This window comes from Lemur catta, chromosome 25 (assembly GCF_020740605.2).
Source record: "Lemur catta isolate mLemCat1 chromosome 25, mLemCat1.pri, whole genome shotgun sequence".
Taxonomy (NCBI): domain Eukaryota; kingdom Metazoa; phylum Chordata; class Mammalia; order Primates; family Lemuridae; genus Lemur; species Lemur catta.
The window spans coordinates 13,499,391-13,507,281 of record NC_059152.1 but is presented as its reverse complement, the minus strand read 5'-3'; the positions used below and the strand labels follow the sequence as shown (position 1 = coordinate 13,507,281).

General features: G+C 54.4%; 1 long non-coding RNA gene across 1 annotated transcript; it reads left to right on the top strand.

Moving 5' to 3' along the window:
• Positions 1 to 521: 521 nt before the first annotated feature.
• LOC123627438 lies at positions 522 to 2,022 on the top strand. Its single transcript, XR_006731289.1, has 3 exons — positions 522 to 560; positions 1,095 to 1,146; positions 2,013 to 2,022. It is a non-coding gene; the product is annotated as an uncharacterized LOC123627438 (long non-coding RNA).
• The last annotated feature ends 5,869 nt before the right edge of the window (positions 2,023 to 7,891 follow it).

The following is a 7,891-nucleotide window of genomic DNA, read 5'->3' as shown; positions in this document are numbered from 1 at the left end:
TTATCATTCAGTGACTTCTCATTATACGTTTTCTGTTTGTCCCCCCTTAGTGACTTGGACTTCCTCCTCCAAGTGCAGGCGCGGGAGGCGACCCAGCTCCGCCGCCTGCTACGGAAAGGGAGAGAGGCTTCCTCCGCGCTCAAGGGGCATCTCCAGGCCCTCGTCACCCACCATCGCCCTGAGGACGCCCAGGGGCAGGGCCGCCGCGAGCACCTGGCGGAGGGGCGCAGGCTGGCAGAGGGCCTCGCCCGCTGGCTCAGCCCGGGTGAGCGGCCACAGCCCTCGGGACTCTGAGCTGCTCCCAGGGGCCGGGTCTCCAGAGACTCCCACCATCCTGGTTTCCGTGTCAAATGTGTGGCCGTGTCAGGGTCCGTAGGGCCTGGGGGGGAACAGAGGAGAGAAACTCACTGGGCAGGAGGTCATAGCCTTCCAACTGCCACTGTCATCCCTGCGGAATGTGGCCTCTGGGGCAGGAGGCAGCGTGTTAGAGATCAACGAGCCCTCCACTAGAGTGACAGTCCCTTGAGCTCTCGCCTGTGCACTGGCCGTCACAGCTGCAGGTGAGGGTGGATTTATCCTGCGGGGACGTCCCTCCCTCATCTGTGATTGGTCACATAATGTGCCGCTTGGTAGCTGTGACCGTTGGATGAGCAGATGCCCAGGGACGCACTTGCAGAGGGGAGAAAAGCTCTCACTGTTGGGGGCTGATCTAGTCAGAGCCCTGTGCCAGTGAGAGTTGTGAGGGGACAGAGAGCCCCGAGCCTCCTTGTAGAGAGACGGGCCATGTAGATGGAGAAATCCGGAAGAAACCGTGCAAGTGTACAGTGACCTGGAGACCAAAATAGGTTTTTGCTTTTCCCAGTAAGTTCAGAGCTCACCGTGACAATGATCCACCATGCTGGGGGCATTTTACAGGACAGATCACTATGTGGTCCCTCCCCACTGTGTCAACATCCCCAGACGAGATGGGCACAGCTCTCTAAGGGTGTCCAAGGTCACACGGGTCATCTGTCTCCAGGTCCAGATGGGCCCAGCGTGCGTCATGGTGGGAATGGCACTATTTAATCTCTGGACATTTCTCCACTTGTTTGCAGAGAACAATGAAGATGAGGAAGACGAAGAAGATCTAGAATCACTGGCCTCCAGGTGACAATGAAATGTCAGGGGCTAGAAGCAAGGGGACAACATGGCAGGGCAGGGTGGTGTCTAAGGACAGAAGGTGAGGCCAAAGTCACCAAGATTTCACACTCGAGGCAAACCCAGGCCACTGGTTGTACTGACGCATTCACTGCCCGGAGCTGGCAGAGCCCTGCAGCAAGGGTTTCACCTCCCCTGTGTTCCGTCTCCTTCGTGGCACTAGTAGTGTGAGTCGCACCAAGGAGACTGACCAGTCTCAGGGCGTCATGCCCTTGGATGGATCCCGTGTTCCCCTGCATGAGGCTGTGACCTGCAGGGCGTGGGTGTCTGCTGTCCGCACTGTGGTCTTGGGTCATTGACGGGAATGTCCTTGCAAGCAATGTCAGCAGCCCAATCCCTCTACAATGGCACAAGTTTGAAACACGAGACCTAGAACACACAAGATCTCAGAGAGTGTATAGAGCCTCAGGCCCCGTGGTCCCTGCACTGCTGCGTGTGAAATTCACCGTCATCTGTCCCCAGGGTTGACCAGGGTTATGGGTCCCTGTGTGCTGTGTCCTGCCTGCACCTGACAGGGCGTCTGGGGTCTCTTCCTCCTTAGCTCCTCACTTGTCAGTGCACTTTGCACTGCCGTGTGGACTCTCTGTCTCTCTCTCTGTCTCTCTGTGTCTCTCTGTGTCTCTGTCTCTCTCTGTCTGTCACCCCCATGCCCAAGGCAGCCGAGCTGTGCCCAAGGCAGAGGAGGGGTGTCCTGCCTCCTTTGGGAAGGGAGGCCACAGGCCATTGGACCTCACCCTTCTGCTTCTCGTCAGGCCCCGTGGGGTGCTCAGGGGTCTCATCCGTCCTACCTCATCTTTGGTTCTTCCTCTCCCCAGTGTGCCCAGTGAGCTGCAGGACGACGCAGGGACTGCAGGGCTGTCACAGGCACTGATGGAGCATGATTTCCCTCCTGGTGGTGCTGACCTGTCTGACTGCCGAGAGCTGATCACAAGCGCCGCCTCCCTGTCTGCCGAGCCTGAGGCCAAGTCTGTTCTGGATGGAGCGGGTGAGTCCTCCCGTGATGAAGCTGGTCAGTCTCACTGGCATCCCAGGTGGCCCTGCTGTGCTCAGTCCTCTGCCCTGGCTGAGCAATGTCCCCGCAGGCCGACCCTGGAGACATCGTTGGTTCCTGTCAGGTGCTTGGGCAGAGTTTTCTGCACAGAGGGGAGGTGGGTCTGGGAGCTTTGCCGTCTGCTCAGCGCCTGGCCGTGTCTCTGCCAGCCTGGGCACCGGGGATCTCTGCTTCCCCAGGCACACACCTGACAGGTGACATCTCCTTCATGTACTCGATGTCTGTCTGTGTTGCAGGGTCACTGGGTGGACTCACTGACCCGCAGGGACATCAGAGATGGGTGTTCTGGGAGGACGTAGCAAAGAGAGCACTAGGACTGTTCCCACTGAAGCCTCTTCTCCTTTCAGCCCCCACACAGGAAGCCTGTCCCCAAGGGCCTTGGAGTGGAGACGTGAGCCCCTGCGTGTCACAGGTGCAAGCTGCAAACACACAGCTGCAGCCAATCACCCTGGTGACCGACTCTCTGCAGCTGCAGCTGGACCAGCAGTGGGGTCACGGCTGTGGCCTCACCACATGGAGCCTCCCCTGCGACCCGTGCATCCTCGCAGCCAGCGCCGACTCTGGGCACCAGTTGCTGCTCCTCCCTGGGGGGCAGGACAGGGGAGCAGGAGCCTCTGGTGAGGGGGTTGCTGTCACCATGCTGGGGGTGGAAGGGACAGTGGGGCCCCTCCGTGCTCGCTCAGGGCCCGGTGGAAATCCACGGTGCTCTCCATTGTGAGAAGAACGAGGTCTTGGGATTTGGCTCAGACCTGCCCTCAGGTCCTGGCGTGACATTTCTTGGTTTTTCACCTTGGCTATGTCACCTGTCTTCTTAGGTCTTCACATTTAAATTCACACACCTGAAAGCTCTGAAAAATAATTTCTACATTTAATTGTTTATGTGATTATTAACACAATTTCCGAAGTGGCTGATTCAGTAACAATTGTCCAACGAAAGCTATGAGCATGTCATATCTAATCCTTGTATCTTTTGGTGATTTATCGCTTACATAGCGATTTCAGATCGACTTTTTTTAACAGTGTTGATCCTGGGCCCACAGGTCAGTCTCCTGATGCATCCAGGTTTTCTTCTGGTTCTTTAATCTTCTTTTTGAAGCAAAGGACAACATCTTTTTGTAAACTGTCCAATTCAGTCTCCCCTGTGACCGTGCATCTAGTTCATCACCTACACGCAGGGCAGGGCTGTGTCCTTGGTTTTCTTCTCAGAAGGACCCACTTCTGCTCAGACTGTCTTAACACAGACCTCCCAGTCCCCACTTCCTGTCCTGCCCCTCCTTGCTCTCTGTCCCTCTCCATCTCTTCCTGGAGCCTATGGGGCTGCCTGGGGCTCCTCTGTCAGGCGATGCCCTCATGTGAGAGGTGACAAGCCCCAGGTACCCAGGACTAGATGAGGGTAATGAGAGGTCAGGAGCCCCAGTCTGGTCCCATGGGGAGGGCTCCTGGGAAGTGCTCGGTGCTCACAGGATGGGAATCCCAGACTCATTTCCTGGTAACTTGTATCATCTAAGCCTCTGCTCTTCCCTCTGGTCTGTCTTCTAGTTCTTGGATTCCCAGGAGCCCAGCCAAGACTCGCCCCACTGGCCCAGACAGTCTGTCCCCTGCTCGCTGGCCCGAGTGCCCTGATACCGAGGAAGAGCGAGAGAAAGTTGCTGTTCAGCAAGTGGAGAGTCACGTGCAGTTTCCCAGGCCTGCAGCTGCGGGTGCAGAGGTAACCCCACCTGCAGTCTCACACGCAGGCACCCCTGCTGCTCTCTGTGCAAGGTGACAGGTCGTCTCCGGCTGCTCTTTCGCTGCCACATGTGTTCCCTCCAACAGCCGCTGTAACCTCTGTCTGGTCTCGATGGTCAAGTTGATCATTGACTTTGCAAGGCCAGCCAGGTGCCTGGAATGCGCCTGCCAGGACTCAAGAGTTTTCCTTCTTTTCCGTCCTTGGGAACCTGTAGCTCCCTAGGAGCAGTCCCTACTGTCACTCCCTCCAACCTGTGAATGAGAAGAGTTAAAAATGAGCACATTTTTTGCTCATGGCAAAAACTAACGTAGAACCTGGGTCCCAGGTGGGAGACCTGCACTGGCCTCGTCAGCTTTGTGTTCAGCCCCAGAGGTGCAGGGCTCTGTGACGGGGGTGGCGTTTCCAGGGACTCAGTGTCCAGGCAGCGTGGACTCATTTGAGCCGACATTAGCTCAGGGACACTCAAGGGACCCTAAAGTGACATCAGGGCAGAAGTAGTTGCACAGGGCAGGACATCAATCCTCACAGACCATGGGGTGCTGAGGCGTCTGCTCTTTCTCCATTTCCTTCCCGTTTCTGCCTCCACAAGTCCAGGCAAGCGTCCCTGCTCTGTCTGTGCAATTCCATTTGGAATCTCTCCTTCTTCCTTTCTTTGCCAACCCTCTCTAGGAAAATACTTTTACTGTTTCTAAATCCTGATCCTTGTCCCAGCCAGGGTGACCCACGGCCTCCAGTGGCTTGTTCATTTCTCCATTGAGCCCTTTCTCTCCTCCTTCCAAACAGTGTGGAAAGGGCCTGAGGCCTGGGTTCTAGTTCCGGGGTTGTCAGTATCAGGTCACGTGGCTTTAGTGGACTCTCAGCCCTGCGGCACCACGCTCTCCTCGGCAGTCCAAGGGGGACTGGACGTGGATGAGTCCGAGGTCCCTGCTGGCTCTCGCAGCCAGGGCTCTTCCCACAGCCGCCCACCCCTCCCTGGAAGTCTGGGACGTGGGGTTATAAGAGGGCCTGTTTCTCTGCCAAGGGCCCCTCCCCCTGCAGTCATCTGTCTCTGAGTGTGGTGGGTGACACTGAGCATGTCCCTCACCAGCAGGTGTGAAAAGCCATCACTTTTCTGCAAACAAAGGAGGAAGGTGGCTGATAGAACCAGGTCCTGGTTGGGCAGAGACAGGGTTCCTATATCCTGTCCCTCAGGGTGACCTTAAGTTCAGGGAGGTTTCCTTCTCCCCTGTGGCTGTCACTGTCCACTTCAGCCCAGCCTCCCACTGGAGCCCAGTGTGGCCCTGGGTCCGTCCCTCTCAGCCGCCCCTCCCGACTCAGCCACCAGCAGGACTCACAGACTCTCACTGGATTGTTTTCTTTTTTCAGATACCAAGTTCTGCTGGAACCATGAAAAAACTAAAAGTGTTTCACAGAAAGTAGCATTTCTACTTGAAAAAAAAACTACAACAGTTGACATGGATATAATTCGGAATAAATATTCTTATTTCCCTATTTATTTCTGTACAATACCCTTTCTCATATCTTACCCTATATTTATCATAAAAAGAAAGAAAAATATTTTATGTTAAAACATTTTCTTTGGCCTAAAATAAAGTTATTTAAAATAGATTACAATGTGCCTCTGAGCCTACCGTGCCCGTCCCTGTGGCCCCGTCCTAGCTCACTCCGACTCCTGTGACAAAACCCCATGAACCGGGGGCTCATGATCAACAGAAATTCGTTCTCTCCCAGGTCGGAGGCTGACAGGTCCAAGAGGGACCAGCAGGCTCGCTGTCTGGCGAGGACCCCTTTCCTGATCCATCCATGGCCCTTTCTCTCTGTGTCCCCACGTGCTAGAAGGCAGCTCTCTGGGGTCTTCTATGCGGGCCCCCGTCCCATTCAAGATGGCTCTGCCCTTATGAAGGGATCGTTTCCCGAAGGTCCCACCTTCTATTACTATTACCGCCACCTTGGGGGTTAGGATTTCAACATAAGAAATGGGGGGACCTAGGCATTCAGACTATAGCACCCCCGTGTGACATCCTGAGGTGGAGGGGGAGCCAGAGGGGAATGGGCAGGGAGGGTTTGGGCCTAGGAGGGGGAGAGGAGGAAGAGGATGGGGAATGTGAGCTGAACAACAGGTGATTCTCTTCCCTGGCCCCAGCGTGGCAGCCCCTCTCTCTAGGTCACCCCTGGATCCCACTGTCTGCTCACAGCTCACCCTGGCCCCTCACCCTGCAGCCTCTGTCTTCCCACAATGGCAGTATCTCACCCTCCTCCTTTCCCTGATTCTGGGGACTCTTCCACGGGGACTCCCCAGGCTTAGGGCACTTTCTACAGGATGCACAGAGCTGTCGCCTTTACCACCCGCCTCCGCAGACCCGCACTTGCCACACCCTCACCTTGTGGTTCTGGAGAGTCCAAAGCACAGGAATCTCCCCCATGAAAGGGAGGTGCAGCCTGGATCCCATGAGGTCACGCCGTCCCACTGCTGAGCCTCACCCCAGCCGCCCGGGTCAGGGTGTGCAGCAAGAATGGCACGGGGGAAACACAGTGCTCAGGACTCTGACCCACAGTACTGAATGGAGATGGCCAGTGCTTTATGAACGTTCATTTTTGTTTCGTTATCTTCATGGGAGTTCTGGCATCTGCATGGTTGGCTTTTCAATTATTTGAACCTCCAAAAGGCTTGTATTGGCATAACACGGGACTCTGGAATCCCACTGCTTCCTGTGTCACCAGAGGCAAGTGGGCTCCTGTGCCCCAAGACACCTGCACAGGAATGACTATAGCCACATTTTGCCTAAGGACCACAACCTCAACACAGCCCAACGCACGCATATCATTGTCTCAATAGGCCACCAGATGGCAGTGCGTGAGTGCTTATTACTAGAGCATTGCTCCAAAAGATTTACAAATTTAATTAGGAAGCTAATGAAAACCCCACACAGTAAATGAATATAAGGCAACCCAGTAACCGGAAGATGCACCTTGAGATGCATACAGACTTGTAAAATATGAGTCCAACCCCACCACCCTTCCCCCCACCTGCATCCATCCATCTATAAACATCTATCTGTATAATCTTACTCCTTTGTGATAAGAATCTTTGGGTCGCAAGTGGTCTGCACGCGAGACAGAAAGTAACTGAAACAAGGGAGGACATACTACAGGTGATTGGCGGGAGGTCTCAGTGCAAGTCTGAAAGTGGGAGGTCTCGTGATTAGCATAGCCAAGGTCAGGTACACATTCCCTTCTATCCCCAAAGCACTGGGTGGTTTTTTCCTCTGGGGAACTTTGCTAAAATCCATTATATCCTAATAGAGCATCAAGTCAGAATAACGGCAAGCGGTTCTAACAATATTGAGGGAAAGATTAGGTTATCAGTACAATTACATAGCAGTCTGCTTACTACATACTCTATTATAATCCTTAGTCCCCCAGGTAAGACAGTCAGTGAGCCGAGAGCAGAGGGTCCCCTTGGTTCTGACTGTGTCACAGGCCCCAGCCCAGCACCTGGCACAGCAGAGGTGCCAAGTACTGCTCAGTGAATGCACCTGGGATGCGAGAGCTGACAGGGTGTTGAACACTATATGAAGTTGGGACTCTCTTAGAACAGCCCAGATATGAGGTCACCATAAGCACGCTGCTTGCTAACCTGTCAGGCTGTTCATTTTTAAAACATTTTAATCTTTTATTTATTTTTTTAGAGACAGGGTCTTGCTCTGTATCCCAGGCTGCAGTGCAGTGGCAAGATCAGAACTCACTGCAGCCTGGAACTCCTGGGCTCAAGTGATCCTCCTGCCTTACCCTCCCCAGTAATTAGGACTATAGGTGTGCACCACCCCACCGGGCTAATTTTTCTTGTTTTTTTGTAGAGATGATGTCTCACTATGTTGCCCAGGCTGGTTGTGAATTCCTGGTCTCAAGCGATT